The sequence below is a fragment of the Barbus barbus genome, assembly GCF_936440315.1.
Source record: "Barbus barbus genome assembly, chromosome: 44".
NCBI classification, from domain to species: domain Eukaryota; kingdom Metazoa; phylum Chordata; class Actinopteri; order Cypriniformes; family Cyprinidae; genus Barbus; species Barbus barbus.
In genome coordinates, this window is record NC_136722.1 from 25290137 (window position 1) to 25310000 (window position 19864).

Consider the following 19864-nt stretch of genomic DNA (forward strand, 5'->3'; position numbering starts at 1 on the left):
GTAAGAATTTGACTCAAAAGATAAAGCACACTTTTAGAAAAATGGCTTTTTAAAAGTAAAAATCAATTGAAACTTATTGGAAAAGATTAATTTCTATCAGTGTGAACTGACCAACAAGACCAGTTTAAGATACCAGCACAATAACACACTCAGCAAATTATCTACTTATCATTATCGTTATAAAATCCCAGAAAATAGAGAGATTATTTTTTGTCAATCTAGCTCACACACACCAGACCAATCTTTCCTGAACGCGAGACCGAACACATTCCTGCAGGGACGAGCTGTAAACAGCGCCTGACATTTTCCTTCTTTTAATTACACAGCGACAGTAATTGTTTGCTCATTAGCGTGTAATTGATGAGGTTTGTAAGAGAGGGCAGAGCGGCGTGTGTCAACAAACACAGACAGACTCCTCATTCTCACCCAAATCAAGACATTTCCAGCCAAAGCAGCACAAACATGCATTCGCTCTCATGTAAAGAGTGCTGACAGACAGCAGGTCTGGATCGAATTTAACGTGGTTTACAGCAGAACACGGATCTCCAAAACCACCTCCACATTCCTGCCGAGAGCTCAGAGCGTAATTAAAACCGCTTCTGTGCAGCCGGAGAGAACAAAACCACAGCACAATTCAGAACTGATGAACATTTACACTGATATTAATCTGAATTATGTCACTATTGTCTTCTGTAAAGCTGCTTTACAACTGAAATTGACATTATTTCATTATTACTGAATTTTGCACTGTTGCTTTTCAGCTGAAAGTGTATTTTCTTCTAAAAAGCAACCTAATAAACAGGGACTATTTATATCTTTGGATATTAATAGTGTAGAAATGTTTTTACTCAGACATTTATGGTAAATTTTTATAACTAATTACAAAGAAACAGCAAGAAACATTAAATTAATTACACAATTTTGAAGTAAAAACACTGAAAAGACTGGAGTAATGATGCTGAAAATACAGCTGCGCATCACAGAAATAAATTACAGTTTAACACATATTCACACAGAAAACAGCTGTTTTACATAGCAATAATATTTCAATTTTTTTTACTATATTTTTGATCAAATAAATGAAGCCTTGGTGAGCAGAAGAGACTTCAACATTAAAAATGCATGTTTTTAATAGTCTGTCATTGATTTTTATGGCATGATGAATAATCATTTCAGCACAATGTGAATTTCAGTTAAAAGACAGTGATGTTAATCACTCAGTCTAGAGACTATTCATAACATTCACATGGCCGTCTCCAGACGTGTAGGAGACGAACACAGAGATGTGGAGATGTAGCTGTGAGCGGACGATCGTCAGAATGAACCTGATAAACCCGTCGCTGGTAGTTAGTTTGCCTCTTCAGACGCTCGCCTACAGACCTTTACTGATGGAGAACACATCACTTCAGCAGAAAAACTAAAGTACTGAGTTTATACAAAAAACACTTGAACTAATCACTGAATTAGCCAAAGTTTAAGAGGTTATTGCAATCAAATTGGGTTTAGTAGCAGATAAACTAGATCTCCAGCAGCTCAAAGGATTCTGGTTTGATCTCAGTTAAAAAGTCAGCGCTTATTGCTTTCGGATGGACAGACAATCTCTCCTGATTTCTTAAGTTGAATATCAAACAGATAACTGGAGCATGTTTTACAAGAAAAGGTTTCTTTGTGTCGCAATTATTTGTAAAATTTACCAGCAATGGAGTAAAGCTGATCTTTGTAATTATTTGTCAAATTTACTGCAACTTATGATAACTGTTTCTACACCGTAAAATTAAATAAATAAAACCGTTTTGTTGTTGTTGTTTTTTTTTTTGGGGGGGGGGGGGGGGGTGTTACTTTTTACGGAATATTTTTTTTTACCATTTAATTTTTCTTCTACTTAAAAATTTCACATTTAATTCAATGTGTTACATGCCTTTTGTCCAGCAATTTCTAAACAAACAGTTTCTAAAAGGATCCTTTAAAGTTATAAATAAAACCAAGGAAATATTGGTGCTTTTTGACCGTATAAAAGGCTAAATGAAGACATTCAGTTCACTGTTCACTTTAAACATCTTATTTCAATTAATTTACATGCAAGTAACTTAAAAAGTGAATCTTCTAAAATCTCATCATCACCATCTGAATCTTTAATGACTTGTAAATAAATTATTTTACAGACAGATGCAAATTGTAGTCAAATACGTGTTTGATTTGCCTACCTAGACAGCACTGTCAATGTTAAAAACAGAAAAAAAGTTCTTCTTTTAGCAAAACTGAACCGCATTGCATGTATTTTCAACAGCAGGAGCATGAAATCATTACAGAGTAGATTTCTCTCTTATTTCTGAAAAATAACCTCCCGGCGAGTGCTGAAAATAAACGCCTGCAGAACTAGACCAGAAAACATCAGACAGATCCCTAAACGAGCGTCTCAGTCATGAACCGCTGTGCATTCTGAACAGAATAACTCCATTATAGAGTTCAGTGAACGGTGAGAAATTACGCATTAAAGTATCATTTTTCATTTGAGCTGAGAATTCAACTGTACAGAGAAAACTACAACTTTGCAACACTGAAACAAAGTATCAAAATTCCTCTGTAGCCAATCAGAATGAAAATAAATAAATAAATAAATAAATATATATATATATATATATATATATATATATACACACATATATATATATATACACATATATACATGCATATATACATACATATATATACAAATACATACACACAAAATGTACAAGAAAAACGTTAACGATAAAAATGCCATGTATTAAATAATATTAATAAATAGTTAATTATTTTTTTAAATGACAACGTGAATCATTGAATTAGTTATGAACTGATTAACTGAAACTGAAAACCTCATTAAAATAAATCACAATATTTACAGTATTTCTCATTTTATTTCTGCAGCAATATAATCCTGAGTAGATTATCGTTCAGCTCTAGTTCTCTCAGCTACAGTCACTCTAACAAACACACAACAAGCACTAATAACCTCAATCCCTCACCGTTAAACAATATCTTCATTCATCAGAGCCACACAGATTAGTTCATTAGCAGCGTCTGTCTTTCTGGTTTTCAGACGCATCACAGAGAGAAACACTGAATGACTTCATTAACACTGATTCACATAACACCGAGATATTAAGAGGAAAAACGCATGTAAACAACACAAACCATGAGCGAGGAGCTGCAGATATACATCTATGATTTACATGATGCCCAAAATGCAGAAATTGTGACAAATATATCACTTAATGTAATAATAATAATAATAATAATTAGTAACAGTAAATTGACATTGTTTTCTTCCATGTTTTTTTGTGCAGCACATTGTTTGCCAAAAAAGAAAAATTATTTGTTTTATTAAAATTTCATGTTTTTTTTAGATAGATTAATTTGTGCCTTAATTTGATTACAAAAAATTTAAAATACATAAAACAGAATTTCTTAAAAAAAAAAATAATAATAATTGTAAAGGAAGTAAAAAAATAAATGACAGTTTTCATGATTTTATAAATTAAATTAATTAGACATTGTTTTATTATTAAAACAAACTATTAAAATGGAATTAAAGCAGAAAACAGAATTTGGTAAATGTAAAATTGAATTTGAGAATTTCAGGGGCCTAAAAATCAATTTTTATTAAACTTTTAATAAATCGATGTTAAATTGTATACGTTTCGTGATTTCAATAATTAATTAGACATGCTTTTTGATTACTAAATTGTATTTAACCATTAAAGAATCCAGAAAATTTAAAATGCAGAAAATTTAATTTGGGAAAATAAAATAAAATGGAGTTTGATACCATTTCAATATTATTGTTTTATGATATTTCAATGTAAAAAATGTCCCTATTTTTGCTCTCTTCTTCTGTTGTGGTCTGTCAAGCAAATCAAAGATTATCACGGGTCAACTTTGGCCTCAACGTCAGATTTAACCCCAGATCCGCTGGCTCTCTCGATCTGAATCCAGGATTTGAGACGTGAAACAGAAGCGCAGCTCGTCTCAAGAACGTTTCTCGAGGAAGGAGAACAAGGACTTGGGCCTGTTTTATGACTCTGACATTTACCTGCTCCTAAATCCTGCTGCTTACGAGAGACGCAGTCAGGTCAAGCATGAGTCTTTCCCTCCGGGTCTTCAAGAGAGGAAAGAAAAGGTCGCTGGGCATCCGGCTAATTACTTATAGCTTGCTGGATACCCCATTGATCACACACGAGGAAGAGACTGCGGCAAAGGAGTGATTCATCTACAATTTTAGCAGTTATTCCCTTCTGCAGCTCAAACCTTCTGGAAGGTGTTTTATTGATGTTGTTCGATAATATAATGTAATAATATAATATATCCCTTTGGGACACCAGAACACGTTCAATGTTTCATAATTTTGATAATGTATAGAGAAAATCAAACATGTTAAAATGAAAAATAACAATATAAAGTCAATATAAAATAAATAAATAGACAAGCAAACATTTGATAGATTAAAAAAAAAAACTTTAAAAATATAAAATACTATTTTACTTTATAATATTACTAAAATATTAACTAAAATTAAAACAAGACAAAATTAAAATAAAATATTTAAAATGAACTTGTTAACTAGAATGTGTTATTTATTTTTTTGGTAATGTAATGTACAGATAATAAAATTACATGGAAAAATAATAAAATGCAAAGTTAATAAAATAAACAACTAATAAAGAAAAAGGCACATACAACAAATGCCATATTAAACACATAATATTAATATTTTAATTCATAATATTAAAATAATAAATATCAAATAAAAAATAAGAAAAAACAATTAAAATAAGGAAAATTGTATCTTAATATTCCATGTTACCATCTAGTTAACTTGCCAACTAAAATAAGAGACAGAAAATGAAAATGTTTTAATGAAAAATAATATAAAAAATAAATAAAAAACAAGTATTAAAAATAAAAAGGTGCATATAAATAATATTTGAAATATATAATTGAATAATTATTTTAATCATATTAAAATTATAAAATAAAAATAAATAAAAATAAAAAAATAATAGGAAAAAGCAAATAATTTAAAAGTGAATTTTGTAATACTCAATATTCAATTTTATTTTATTTAAAATAAAATGTTAGATTTTAAAAGGATCTTTTTAGAAATAAATGATAATGATTTGCTAAACCACAACAAGTGGATAAAAGACAAAATCAAAAATCACTACAGAAAATGCACAAATGAAGTCTGCATTGATTCACGATCCATTACCCAGCATCTCCGTTATAAAACAAACTGCAATATGAACTGCCCATTAAACTGAGTCATGATGAAAAGGGAAAGTATTCGATGGAGTCAGATCAAGGTCTGCAACCTTTCATCCTTTACATCACATGAACCGCAGGAATGAAGATTGAACGGATGGGCTGCTTTGAACTAGGATTCCCATTCAAACATTATTCACAGCAAAACACATCTCAATATGATTCTCATTTCATTTATAAGTCACGATCTTCCAAGAAGCTTTATTCACTGAATTAAGAGTCCAAACACACACCGACGTCCAGAAGATGGAGATTCCTTAGCATCACAAAACCCTCGTGACCCCAAACAGCATTTGCATGAGTGTAGACGACGGATGACCACAAAGCCTGCGCATGATAAAGATACCAGTGTTTTGCATGATAATATGAGGCCAGACACACATGCATCTAATGAGCCACAGTCTAAACTCAATACTGCAAACAACACACATATAAATCACAATACACACGTCACTGCATTAAATAACGCAGTTATATTCCTACTAAAGCATGCACTGATAGACTGTTACATTTACATCATTGCATTTAGCAGACGCTTTTATCTAAAGTGACTTAGATTGCATGCTGTACAGTTTAAGCCATTTATGTACTATTTGAGTGTAATTTGAGTGCTATGGTTATTATACAGCAGTCTAAAATGCAGTTAAAGAAATACCAATGCACATGAATGTCCGTATCAAAAACATGTTAATACCATGGTACTTTCTGAAAACACTTTTCTTGAAATAAGCCTGAGTTTAGCATCTTTGCAAGAACTGGAAACTGAGATTCGGTTCTTATGAAGAAACTGGTTTGATTTTGTAGGGGACAATTTAAATGGGTTTTAAAAATGATTAAAAACATAAAAATGGGTTTTAAAAATTAACAACCTTGTCGTAAATTGTTACTTAAACGTTTAGAAAAATAAAAATTTGTTTAAAATAAAATATTTTTAAAATGTGTTTTACAACTTTAATAACTTGTAGTTATAACTTTGCTGTGAATTGTCACTAAAAAACTAAACAAAAACAAGCTTCAAAAAAACGTTATATATATAACAAAATAATGTGTTTAGGAAAAAGATGTGTAAAAAAATATACTACCATGTTTTAAATTGTTGCTAAGAAACATGTTTTAAAAAAAATAAACAAAAATGTTTAAATGTGCTGCAAATTATTACTAAAAAAAAAAGTTTAAAGTTATGTCAATTGTTGCTACAAAAAACAAACATTTAAAAAAGGTTTATAAACAAAGTTTGAAACAAAATGTAAAAAAAAAGTCTGTAAACTTACAGAGGTAAGGGTCCACAGAACAACATCCCAGCGAGCACTTTTAGTCCAGCGAAACAGTAACGTTGTAATAAGGATGAATATTCCTTTGTTTACGTTTCATTTCTTTGGGAGAGTTATTGTTCGCGTCCGTTATGGAATAAATTACGCTCAAAAACAGCGTCTTGGTGGTAAAAAAACAACACTGTGTTGCAGCATACGGTTTTACAAACATAATGAGACCGTCTACGGAAAAAAAAGTCTCAGAAAAGCGGAATATAGATTATTTGAATTTGGCGCTCCCTCCTGCTGGCAGTGACGCTTCTGTCATCTGAGCGGGGCGTAACTTAGCGATCTGCTTTATCCATAAAAAACTGTTTTTTTTTCTTCTACATTTTTTATATGTGTGTGTGTGTATTGTGTGGGGAATGTGGCCGTGTCTGCATGATTATAATCTGTATGGACGCACATCAGCGTGTTTATTAGCGACTCTATGACGGCTATCATTGTGATTCATTGATCAGCTATTATTGATTATATGGCCCATCTGTTTGATTATAATCTGAATGGAAGCACATCAGCGTGTGTTTACTGACTCTATGACCATGTCTGGCAATATCACTTCACGTCTGGCAGTGATATTTATCATTGTAATAACGAATAACGAAGAATACTTCAGTATACATACTATATACAAAGCAATTCTTTCTATTTTTTTTCCTTTTTTATTACTCAATTATTTTTGTATTTTTTAGTGCTCAAATAAATCTGTCTATTATTTTATAATTGAAAAACTATGCAGGAACATGTATAATGACTAAAATAGCTTGTATAATTCTGCAATCCATTTGGTGGTTATTTTTCCTCAAACAGGGGGGAGGGGGGCACTATAAATAGTTTCAGAAAAAATATTGCAGGAATCTCATTTTTCATGGTATCTTCTTCAAATTTGAAATATGAACTTATGAGACACATGGCTTTCGATCCATTACTTTTCTGGATTGCTCCAGGACTTATTTCATGTATTTGTATATGAAATAAAAAAAACATTCAGTGTGGAAAAATATTTTTCAAGGCACGTCAGTGCCTATAACTTTTTATCTTTTTGAGCATTATCAACTCTGGATGATAGATAGTAAAGCCCAGAGTCTCTTCTTTCCAAAGATACCTAATTTGTTTGTGTAAGCACACTTTGTCACAAACTGTTACCATTTTAATTTAGGTAGGTTATTTTCACTAATGGGGGCGAAGGTTAACAGGTTAAGGAATAAATGTGTACTACAGAGGTGGTACAGAAGAACACAAGTGGCTTATAGGCGTATTTACAGATGTTTAATGAGGCTCAGAGGTTGCATAAGTGCAATTAAATTCATGTTGAGGTTAATGTTTTAAATATACAATTTTGAATGTAGAAATTAAATGATTTTAATAATAGAAAATATACTTTAAAAATGAAACTAAAACCACCAGTAGGTGGCGGTATGTCACTGAATCATTCATTTAATTGATTCGTTCGAACGCTGATTCGTTCAGGAATGAAGTAGACTGTCTTTATGAATGGGTAATTGAATCATTGAATTACACGCAGTAGTTTTCAGACGCAAATGCACTGTAGAGCCCTGTTATATTAAAACAAATTCTGGAGCATGATAATATTAATATCACATATGGGTGGTTAACAACACTAAATTGTACTAAAATACTCTGACAGTGTTTCCTACTGAATCTACAGCACCACAGCAAAAGAAACTCTTCAAAATTACTAAAAGAGCCATTAATGAAATCGTTAAGGAGCTGGAATCATTAAGTGGAAATAGAATTGCTGAATTCCTCATTATTTTCCCCAATAACAGCGGTCTGATGTGTTTTTTTCCCAAGAGGACATTCTCCTAATCTAGTTGTCTAATATTGTTGTTGAATATTTGACGATTTGTTTTGTTTCTCTTTTGTAAGTCGCTTTGAATAAAAGAATCTGCCATGAATGTAAAATTCCGTTTCTTATTTCTTTAAAAGTTTGGTGAGAAGAACAACAGATGCTGAACATCAACGAGTCTGAACGATGTGACGCTCGAGAAGGTTATGATGGATGACAACACAAGCCAAAACCCCCTTCAGAAAACCAACTTTAAACGCTTTTGACTCCAAAAACATCTGGCAGGCATCCATTTGGACACCAAAACGGGTTTCTCTTTTGGTGATGCTCTGAATCTATTTATAGCCGCTGGCGAGAAACACAAACCGCAACTCAACTGCATGGAACAATGATCATCATAATCAGGCCAGACCGCAATAAAAACAAACCCGGAGAAAGCTCACGAGGAAAAGCGGCTCTGGCGTTTGATTTCGAGGAAGAGAACGAAACATAGCTTTCTTCCTTTTAAACACAAACATGATCTGAATTTTAAGACAGCGCTGATTTCTTCCCAGACGGGAGATTTGTGAAGGAGTTTGTAAGTAGGTCAGGCGTTCTAGAGAGCATATAGAGTGATGTACATGAATCCAAACATCAGCCGATGGAGAACTTGAGCAGGATAAAAGCCAGATTAACTGCTATACCAACCAGCAAAACACACTCCCACCAGCAATCACTTCTGTGCCTCAAACTTGTATTTCTTAGTGGTCAAACAATTAATCGCATCCAAAATAAAAGTTTTTGTTTGCATAATATATGTGTGTGTTCTGCTTTATTATAAATACACACACACACACAGTATATATTTTAAAAATATATGCATTTAATTTTTTTTTTTTTTTCAGAATAATGCACACCAATGAATCATTCATAATAAGGAACATTAATTAAACTTTTTGTTATGATGCAAGTCAAGTCGAAACACACATTAAGCCTGACTTTTACTCATTCTTCTGTGGCAATCTGTGCCCTTTTTCACCAGCATCCAAACCTCTGACTAACAATGACATCAAGTTCAGGCAAAATATCGAATTTTGTCACGCTAAAATAAATAAATGGCAGCTCGTCTCTGGAGGTTTGGAGAAAGACTTTCCCACGCACTGGTGGGCGTCATTGACGGGCTCCTCGCAGCAGGTGGTCACCGCTGGGTTTTCCATGACAAAAGCATGGCCTCCTTCACCCCGAGATCCACGTCGCACACCGGCTCAGCCTTTTCTCACACAGAGTCACTGCAACAATGACTGCAAACTCAGTCCAGACTAATTATTCTGTTGACTTGAGCGACGCTTCGGGATTGGACCTCCAACCAAAGAGACACAAACAACGCATTTGACTTGAATGGATGACTGTATTAAAGTCAACTATAAGGGAAAAAATAGTGATAGAACTAACAAACTTGTGCAGCTAAAAATTAACCATTAAAATCCATCCATTTTGGTTAATGTTGATCTATAAATAAGCAATTGTTTCTTGTTATACATACACAAATTTTAATGTTAAAAATGCAACATTAACTAAAATTAACATTAACCAAGATCAATGAATGCTTAAGGTATTAATCAATGTTAGTCAATGCAATAGTTAACATGAAATAAGGTTTACAACCTTGTTATAATGTTACTAAAAACAAAAAAACGTAAATGTATTTAAAAATGTTTTTAAAATGTTTAACTTGTACATGGTTACTAAAATCAAAGCAATCTTTAAAAAAAAAAAATCTTGTACAAATCTTATTGTTACTAAAAATTTTTTTTTTAAATGTTTAACAAAAATTATTTGTAAATTGTTCCTCAAACAAGAAATGTTTTAAAAACATGTTTCAAAACAAACATTTAGAACCTTTTTTTAAATTGTTAATGAAACAAAAACAAATGTACAACCTAATTATAAATTGTTAGTAAAAAAAAACAAAACAAAAACGCATTTTTAATTCATAGACTTTTTTTAAACAAAAATGGTGTCTAAATGATGTTTAAAGTGCTGTACTTTTAAAAATGAAAAGCAAAAAAAGAGTTTAAAAAAATATTTTACAAAATGTTTAGAAACATAAAAATGCCATTGCCCATTTCTAGATATTAGTATGCGCTCAGCATGCTCTTCCAGCGTGAGATATTTTTACCCTCTCTTTCATGGCCGCTCAAGGCAGAAGTGAACAGCTGAGGGCCGCTGATGTCTGGCGACAGCTGGACGTCAAGATGGAGACGGAGAGGTCATGAGAGGAGCCTGGGAGTCAGGATTATCCACACATTCCTCCATCTGGAGCGCCGAGGAAGCATCTGCCCCATCTCCATCTCAAAAACCCCGGAGCCGGAGCCCTGATAATGACTCCTCACACGGAGGAGGAGACGTCTGCTCACGGATCTGCACTCTCTCAGGTGGAAACGCCAACAGCTTTGAGTGATCGCAGAGGTCCAAACACACACACGCTATCTTAAAGTGTCCCTATTATGGGTAATGAAAGGTTCATATTTTGGTTTTGGGAGTCCCCAACAACAGGTTGATATGCATGCAAGGTCAAAAGACACTTTCATTGTCTTACAATATGCATTTATTTTTACCGTATTTGCTCAATGACTCCCAAACGATTCGCTCAATTGTTAATTTTTTCCAAACCCCTCCTGTGCATTACACTAATCTGCGGTGATTGGTCCGATTGGTCTAATTTCTATTTCATCTCGCCTGTTATGCCTGATAAAGCAGTGTTTGTGAGCGCAGTGCTGCTTTGTGTACAGCGTTACCGGGGAAAGCGTTATTTTAACCGGTTCAAAAGCGACACCTAGTGGCAAAGAGTGAATTTGCATTTTCATTCAGACCAACAAGTGGGCGGGCAATATGCTAATGTTTCATGTTGACATCAGCATGAAACGGCTTGGGATTCGTTTTAAAAACAACTCGTTTCAATGATGATTTAAATTTGTTTGCAGTTATTTTAATATTTCTACTCATTTCCGTTTTTTTTACTTAGTTATTCTAGTTAGTTATGAAGGCAAAAGTTATAATTTTTCTTTAAGTTTTAATAAATTTCTTACATTGTTTTGTCTTTTTTAGGTTTTTATAATGAACGAATGAATTAACTAAAATTAAAGCAAAAATTTAGAAATTAAAAAAGTACTGAAAAAAAGCACATGACAAATACACAAACTAAAATATAAAAATTAAAATTAAAGCCAATTCAAAATATTAATAAACAAAGCAATAGTACATAAATAATACTAAAATGACACTATCCCTAACAGAGGAACTGTGATGAAAAAAAAAATTTGCTAAATGTTTTCAGATATAACTATTACTACTTGCATTGCTTTGGGAACCTTCTGCACCCTTTTAGACTCAAAATACAATTCATATTCAGCATTATTGATTTAACTGCACTGACACAATCAGATGAGAACAAAATTTGGACTGAATCGATTGAATAATTTCATTTCATAATTGATGAAGTCTGCAACATTAAAATTGTTACTTTCCATGAAGCTGCTTTGAAAAAAAATCAGCATTTTATCAAGCACTCCAGAAATAAATGACCACACACACACACGTAAACGCTCACTTTTACCATGAGAGTAAAACACAAGCTTAAAACATCTCTTGAATCAGAAGAAACAGACTGAGATGGTGTCAATACCCCGTAACCTCAGCGTGAGGCCAAATCTCAACAAACGGCACATCTGAGCACAGACTGACTGACACAAAAGCCAAGGGGGGCCACTGTAGGGCCGGGACGGTTCCAGCAGACGGGCCCCGGCCCCGCCGACACAAACACAGACAGAAAGGGACACAAATACACAGACAGACACAAAAAAACGAACCCAAAGAGTTCGCTGATTCTCAGCAGAACAGAGCATGAGAGCCAAATGTCTGCTGAATGGAGCCCATCCCGGACGTGCCCCCAATTTCTGGGCTTTTCTCTAGGGGCCAGAAACAAACTTCTGCAACAAACATGGTCGGTCACAACAATGCAGACATTCAGCCATCATCTCAATGACAGAATAAAACCTGAAATTACCTTCAAACTCCAACACTCGCCATGAAAAAACAAAACAAAATGCAATAAATAAAACACTGGAATTGACTTCAAACTTTTTGACTGAATGTTTATTGATTTACACTTTTCATTTTCTTCACTTCTGAGCCAAATCCATATATCACTGTGCAATAGAGCTGATTTCAGTCATAATTCAATTTAACTATGCTAGAGGTTTATAAGTTACCTTTTAACGGGTACATTACGGTTTATAAGTTTGCAGTCTCTTTTGCACACTAAGGTTATTTGTATTTAAACAAAAATACAGGAAAAACTGAAATATTGCAATTTAAAACAGCTGTTTTTTATATGAAAATCTGTAAATGTAATTTACATTTACATTTATTTTTTGTAAATCGCTGTGATGCGCAGCTGTATTTTCAGCATCATTACTCCAGTCTTCAGTGTCACATGATCTTCAGGAATCATAATAATATACTGATTTACTGCTCAACAAACATTTCTGATTATTATCAATGTTGAAAAGAGTTGTGCTGCACAATATTTTTGTGGAAACCGTCATACATTTGTTTTCAGGATTCACAGATGAATAGAAAGTTCAAAAGAACAACTTTTGAAACAAATATTCTGAAACATTATAAATGTCTTTACTGTCACTTTTGATCAATTTAATGCATCCTTGCAGAATAAAAGCATTAATTTCCATCAAAAAAATTATATGCATTTATGTGCATGCATTTAAAATATGCATTCCCTCTCTCCAGTCAAACAGACCAAAAAATAATAAAGAAAAATTAATTTTCCATATCCATTTTCCACAGGTGTTTTACTCGCATATTGAATTATGCACTGTGTTGGGATTTAAGGTTAAAGGAAATTCATAAACTTAACAGATAACATCCTGGCAGAAATTTTTCCACAGATGTTTTTCTTAAAGTGTACATTTAACATTTAATATTACGCATATTTACCTTTAAAAATCAATGCAAAAAAAAGCATGTGTGGGTCTGAAATGTGATTCAAGGCCATTAAAGTATTCTAAAGTCTGAACTTATAATGATCTTCTCTCAGCATGTGACAAATCTTTAACGAATACATAGATCTACATGAAATTCATCAGAAAGTGCTGCAGAGTTCAAATGCACAAATTTGCACACGTGCTCAAGGTGTATTGCATGTTTATTTATTCAATATTTTGGCTAATTTGACCAATGCATTGGCACCCAGCCATCACTGCATAAAATGCATGCAGATTTATTGTTTCAACTGTCTGAGCTCAGCACTTCAGGAACTGTAATTTCTATTACTATAACACGGTCTGCTGCACTGTAAACATATGCAACCCAGTAATTTCATGGAATATATGAGCTAAACTAAGCCCGAGCTAAACCGACTCCTCAGCGTGTTCACGAGCGCTGCATGTGCTGCACAACGAGGCCTGTGTGAGAGATAAGTCCTGCAGAATATCACTGTTTACATACAGCATCCCGACCGCACGGCTCTGCCCAGATAAGCGTTATCTGCGCAGGTAAACAAACGGCACGGCGAGAACAGAGAGTGAAACCGCAATCTCTCTTTGCTCTTTTCAAACACGGTCGCCTCATTTAAGAAAATAATAGAATCGGCAACAATAACAAACCTGGGAAATTACCCGAGACTTGCAAAGCGAGCATTTCATTTGCAATTACACAAGTGTAAATACAACTCTCAATGGACTCTAATCATCCAAATGAAACACAAGACCCTGAAAACGGCCCTCAGAGAATAACGACATGCAAGGAAGAGGAATACGAGCATGCAGATTCATCATCACAGTCATCAGCAGTAAGTAAAAAAGCCTTTAACTTAATTTCAATTAATTCTGAACTCAATAACACCAACTCTCCAGCTCATAAATGAAGGTTGATCATCTTTAAAGCTCACATTCATATGAACTTTATATACCTACACAATATATGAACTACAGAAAGATGGCTTTGCTTTATTCCAAAGAGTCTAACAATAAAAGAAAAACACGAAACAGATTATCTAGATTATGCTGCTGAAGAAATACTTCAGAAACTTACTTAAAAAGCTATTTATTGATTAGGCTATAAATATCTGGCACAATTACTCAGGTTAGTTAGTTGAGTTTGTCAATTCTGCTAAACCGGTTTAACCATACTCATAATTCTCAGTATTAAATTTCAATGCAACTCATTAAAAAAACTTGCGCTGGACAATATGCAACCAAACAAAAACTTTGAAATACCAAATGTTGTTGTTGTTATTATTCTTGATTTCTGGCACAATCAATCATTTAAATTGTTTAATCTGTTGTTACACGATGATCAATCGTTATCAGTCATTTCTGAATTCAAGTACAAGCTTTTGCAAATTTGCCATTTATGAACTTCATGCATCCACATTTTGCATGAAGTTGCATATAAATATATAAAATCACCCAACATGAATATAAAACTAACAAAAAAAAAAAAACATGAAATGTGGCAAACTGGATTTTCTTTATTGCCAGTGGTCCCTAAATAAAAGAAAAACATGAAGCAGATAAATTATCAATAAAACACCTTGGAAAAAGAACGTCACAATGTGTTCAAACAACACAAACGTACCTAACAAGCAGCTCATTGCTTATAAATATCTGGCAACGTAGTTAGTGGTGTTTGCTCAGTGGTTTACTACTGCTAGTGCCAAACTCATGACAGTATTAAACTTAATGTGTAACTCGCAAAAATCACACATACAATAAAATACCAGAGTTAAAACAACACAGCCAAACAATAATAAAAAAAATAAAACTTTGACATCAAATAAAGCCATTTCTTGATTTGACCACTTTAATTGTTTAAGCCTAATAACCAAATGATCCATCATTCCTTGAAATAATTTCCAAATTCAAGTACAAGCTCCTGCAAATGTCTTAAATTTGCCTTCTTATGAACTTCAGGCATTCTATTAAAGTTGCATATAAATATATAAAATGACCACCTAAAATAAATACCTAGGCCTATAAAAAAGGTCTGAAAAACAGCAAGCTGGCTTTTCTTTATACTCAAAATAAAATTAATCCCTTAATAAAAATTTTTTTTTTTTTTAAAACGAAGCAGATAGATCATTTACTACAGACCTTGAAAAACAAAGTTCACAAGTGCTGTCGAAGAAATGCATCCGCCAAAAGCAAATATCAGTTTAAACACACACAAAAATGCTGACATACCTAAAAAAAAGGCTATTTATTTATTGCCAAACCTCTGGCACATTATTGGTATTTGCCAAGTCAAGCATCATTACTATTAATGCCAAAACTAAATTTTTAATTTGAACAAGACGATAAAGTCCTACAGAATAAAATCCCAGAATACTAGAGATTTAAGCAACACAATAGCAGAACAAAGCTATTTCTTGATTATTCTTGATCTCTGGCACAATCAATCCTTTCTGTTGTTTAATCTTGTTATAGGACGATCCATCATTGCTTGAAATCTTTTTCAAATTCAAGTACGACCTTCTACAAATGTCTCAAAACTGCCATCCGACAATTTCTGCCATGAGAACGATGCTTTTAAATAAATCTCTTTGTTATTGCTCGTTTTGATCTCCTGTATCACGGCCCAAAATGCCTTTGTTGTGCATTATGGGTAATAATCCAGACAGCCAAAGACATTCAGTCTGAACACAACCATATTGATCTTCACTTATCAAATCAGCTCTGATCTAAACCATGGGTTGAGTATCTGCAACAGATTTAAAGTCAAGAGGAAAATACACATTCATGAATTCAGCGATTCTCCTCATCCAGGGCCGAAAGTATGGGCATTTTGAGCATATCCCAGCATCCCATCTCGGTGTTTGGATAACATTTCACATTCTAACACAAAGCAAACATTGCTTTTTGTGTAAAACCGATGCTCACTGAAGTCCATTTGATACAAGACTTAAATACAGTTCAGTGAAACAGATTCGTATAAAGCCAGTGCAATGCATTCCTAATGTGCTGCTCTCAACATGTATGGCTGTTGTGACAGGCTCAAATATGCCCTAAACAGAACACAATCCGTCTTTATACCTCATACAACATTTTCTACAACTGCTAACTTCCAATGTGATTTTTCATTAGACTCGCTCCTGATCGGAAAAGTTGCATTCCAATGAAAATCTTAAACTTCCCATTGGTAGTTATGATAGATTAACCAGTCAATAATAAAATTACTGCCGCTGCCTGATGAACGATCTTTAACAAAAGTACATTTCAGAGTGCATGCATTCTATTTAAATGCAATCATTTAATTTTATTCTACACAGTAATAATTATGCATGGAATTTGTGAGGAATTTTAAAAATTCAATGCAATATGATGCAGCAAGTTCTTGCAGTGATTTCAGTGATTCTACAAACCTAAAAATATGAGTTCTTAACATCAAACCCCAGTCACAGGTCTGATCTGAGAACAGGGCATCCTAATGGAGTATATCACCATCAAACATCTGTCAGTCAATCCCCCCGACCTCTGTGTGAGAGTCAGTGGAAGAAGATCTCCAGAACACATTACTGTGGTGGTCACTGACAGAATAACACACAGAGTACATTTGACAAGAAAACACTATTTCAATCTTTTTAACTAACATTAACATGCCATTTCTGTGTAATTGAAGTCAAATTTATTAGGCGCTTCTCAAAATACAGTTTCACAACAGAAAATCTAAAATTGTTATTATTGGTAATTTAATAATGATTTGTGAAATTTACTACCAATTTCTATGTGATAATTAAACCCAAAGTTTCTTTTTCAGAAATATTTGTACAAATTTTCACAATACATGTAAATCTATTTACCGGTTTATACGCCTGCCAAGCAACGAATGAATTACCAGGACACATGAAAATACACAGGAGAGAATTATAAAGAAATAAAAATAATAATTAATAATATCATTATCATTATTATAATAATTCAATTAATTAGACTTTGATTATTTAAATTTAAAGCATTCAAATGGACTCTGAAAAAATGTAAACAAAAAATGGAATTTGCTTTTAATGAATTGTTGTTAAAATGTATAAGTTTCATGATTTAAATTAATTAGACATGCAGTTTTATAACTGAAATTTCATTTAACCATTAAAACAGGGTCCAGAAAACTGGAGGAAGAAACAGAATCTAGAGGAAAACGAAAAAAAAAAAAAAAAAGACGAATTTGGGAAAAAATAAAACTGATTTCATAGTGCCCTATGAGCTGGAGGTTTAACCACATCACTAAATACAACACTGTAGTGTAAACACACAAGAAAAACACGTACTGTTGCTTTAAATCCCAGTTCTTGCTTCAGGCGACCCGTTCCCCATTTCACACAGACCCCCCCCCCCAATCTCTCTCTCTCTGTCTGTATTGCTCTCTCGCTCGTCCAGCCCCCCATCCATGCAGCACAGCTTGCATCCATATCGCAGCATGCAAACAGCCATATTTCCCTCTGGGTGATCCGCTCTACAGCGCTGATGGACTACCAGCCTATACAGTGGCCATTTCAGTCCAGAGAGGAATTCCAGTCCTCCCTCCCCCCGCCCAGCCAGAAACACACAGATCTCTCTCTCTCTCACTCACACACACACACACACACACACACACACACAGGGATGTGCGGGGAAAGCAGACTCACACCCCACCGTTCAAACACACAAAACACAACAGATATGAGCAGCAAACGGAGTATCAGGGTAATTTGTTTCCACCAATAGAAGGCTGTTTAAGCGCCACACCACCCTGCTTTTCTTTTTACGGCAGCGTCCGCTCCGCTGGGAATCTTGGAATGCTCTAGGAGAAGACTATTACACAACACACACACCACAGCCAAAAACATCAGGCTTTACGAGCCCTCACGGCAGCGCTAAAGCATTCAACAACCCCGCCGTCAACGACACAAACACATTTCACCTTCAACTCAGACGGAGAAATCAAGAAACTGAAGGACTGTTTGCAGTGCGATGCTGTTTTTAAGACAATTAAACTATTTTCCCCAAATTCTCATGATTGTAATGCAAAAAAAAGGATCAAGACATTTTAGCTTGGAACCAGAAGGACGAATTGAGAAATTATATTTAGCATAAAGAAAACGAAGGGATATTTGGATTTTTTTTCCATTGTGACATTTTCACGACAAAGGTTTCCCAAAATTCCCATGACTATAATGAAAAAACAAAAGGCTTATTTTCTTTATTATAATAGGATAATAAAAATCATCCTATCCACACACAATGCTTTTTATTAATTTAATTAAAATAGAATAAAATCTCTACAGCATATTCTGAACAATAAATACTACAATGATGTATTCTAACTTCACAAATGTACTTTATATATTATATATCCAAAACACTCAACCTTCAGAAAACACCAACTTTCACCCAAAACATTAAACACGCTTGAAGACCAACTCTACTGACCCGAAAACACCATCTGACGGCTTCAACGCACGTCTCCAAAGCTGCTTTCAAACCAATTTTCCAACAACTTCTTGGGTCTGTCACTGTTGCAAACAAATGCTATGAAGCCTAAAGCAAAGTCCTTGAGGTTTAGGAGGAAAACCCACCCTGACCAGCTGTTGTCCTTCATATGAACCTGGTTAACCGAAGGAGGCTTGATGGGAACTCAAAGACTCATTATATTCACAAAACAGAGACGCCACACATTCCTCAGAAAACCTCTAAACATAAAGATATATATCCCTCATTACATATTTGGGTCTGTTTTGACCCAAAAAACACACGTTCGTAAAATATATTCAACCTTTCCCCCATATCTCACACACTTTTGTGACTGGATTTTGTTGAATATGAATATATGTCTATTGATGAACCACTGCAGCATGAAAGAAATATTGTATACGTTTTTCATCTGAAAATAAAAGATTATGCATGTATTTTGTTTGAAAACTTTTCAGAGTAATATTTATGTTTTGTTTTACTATTTTGATAGAAATAAATATCTTGGTTTCATAACTTTGGACTGTTTTTGAGCAATCATGAGTTTTAATTCAATTCCATTCATTCCAATGCTGTTAATAATGTCATATATGTTCTTATAAATATCACACAATAACATTAAAATAAAAATTATCATCAATATTGAATAAAATATATATTTTGCGTCACACATTTTTGATGTGATACCAGTGTAATTTAAAATTTCAAACAATTCCTATTTTTATTAATAAAAAAGGGGTAAATGCAATAATTACATGATAGCATTCATAACTTTGACATTTTTTTCACATTGACTCATGAATGTTAAGTTCATAATCAGATATAATATGTTTTAAGTTTAAAAAAAAAAAAAAAAGATGATTCTTCGGGTCCAAACAGATCCTGAGAATATAGTTTACAGTTTTTGAATGCATTATGAGGGATATATAATATCACAA

At 33.6% G+C, this 19864-nt stretch overlaps 1 protein-coding gene across 1 annotated transcript in view; it reads right to left on the minus strand.

Annotated features, from left to right (window-relative positions):
* acvr2ba (activin A receptor type 2Ba) overlaps positions 1 to 19864 on the minus strand; it is a 42464-nt gene that overhangs the window by 21398 nt on the left and 1202 nt on the right. The window lies entirely within an intron of this gene.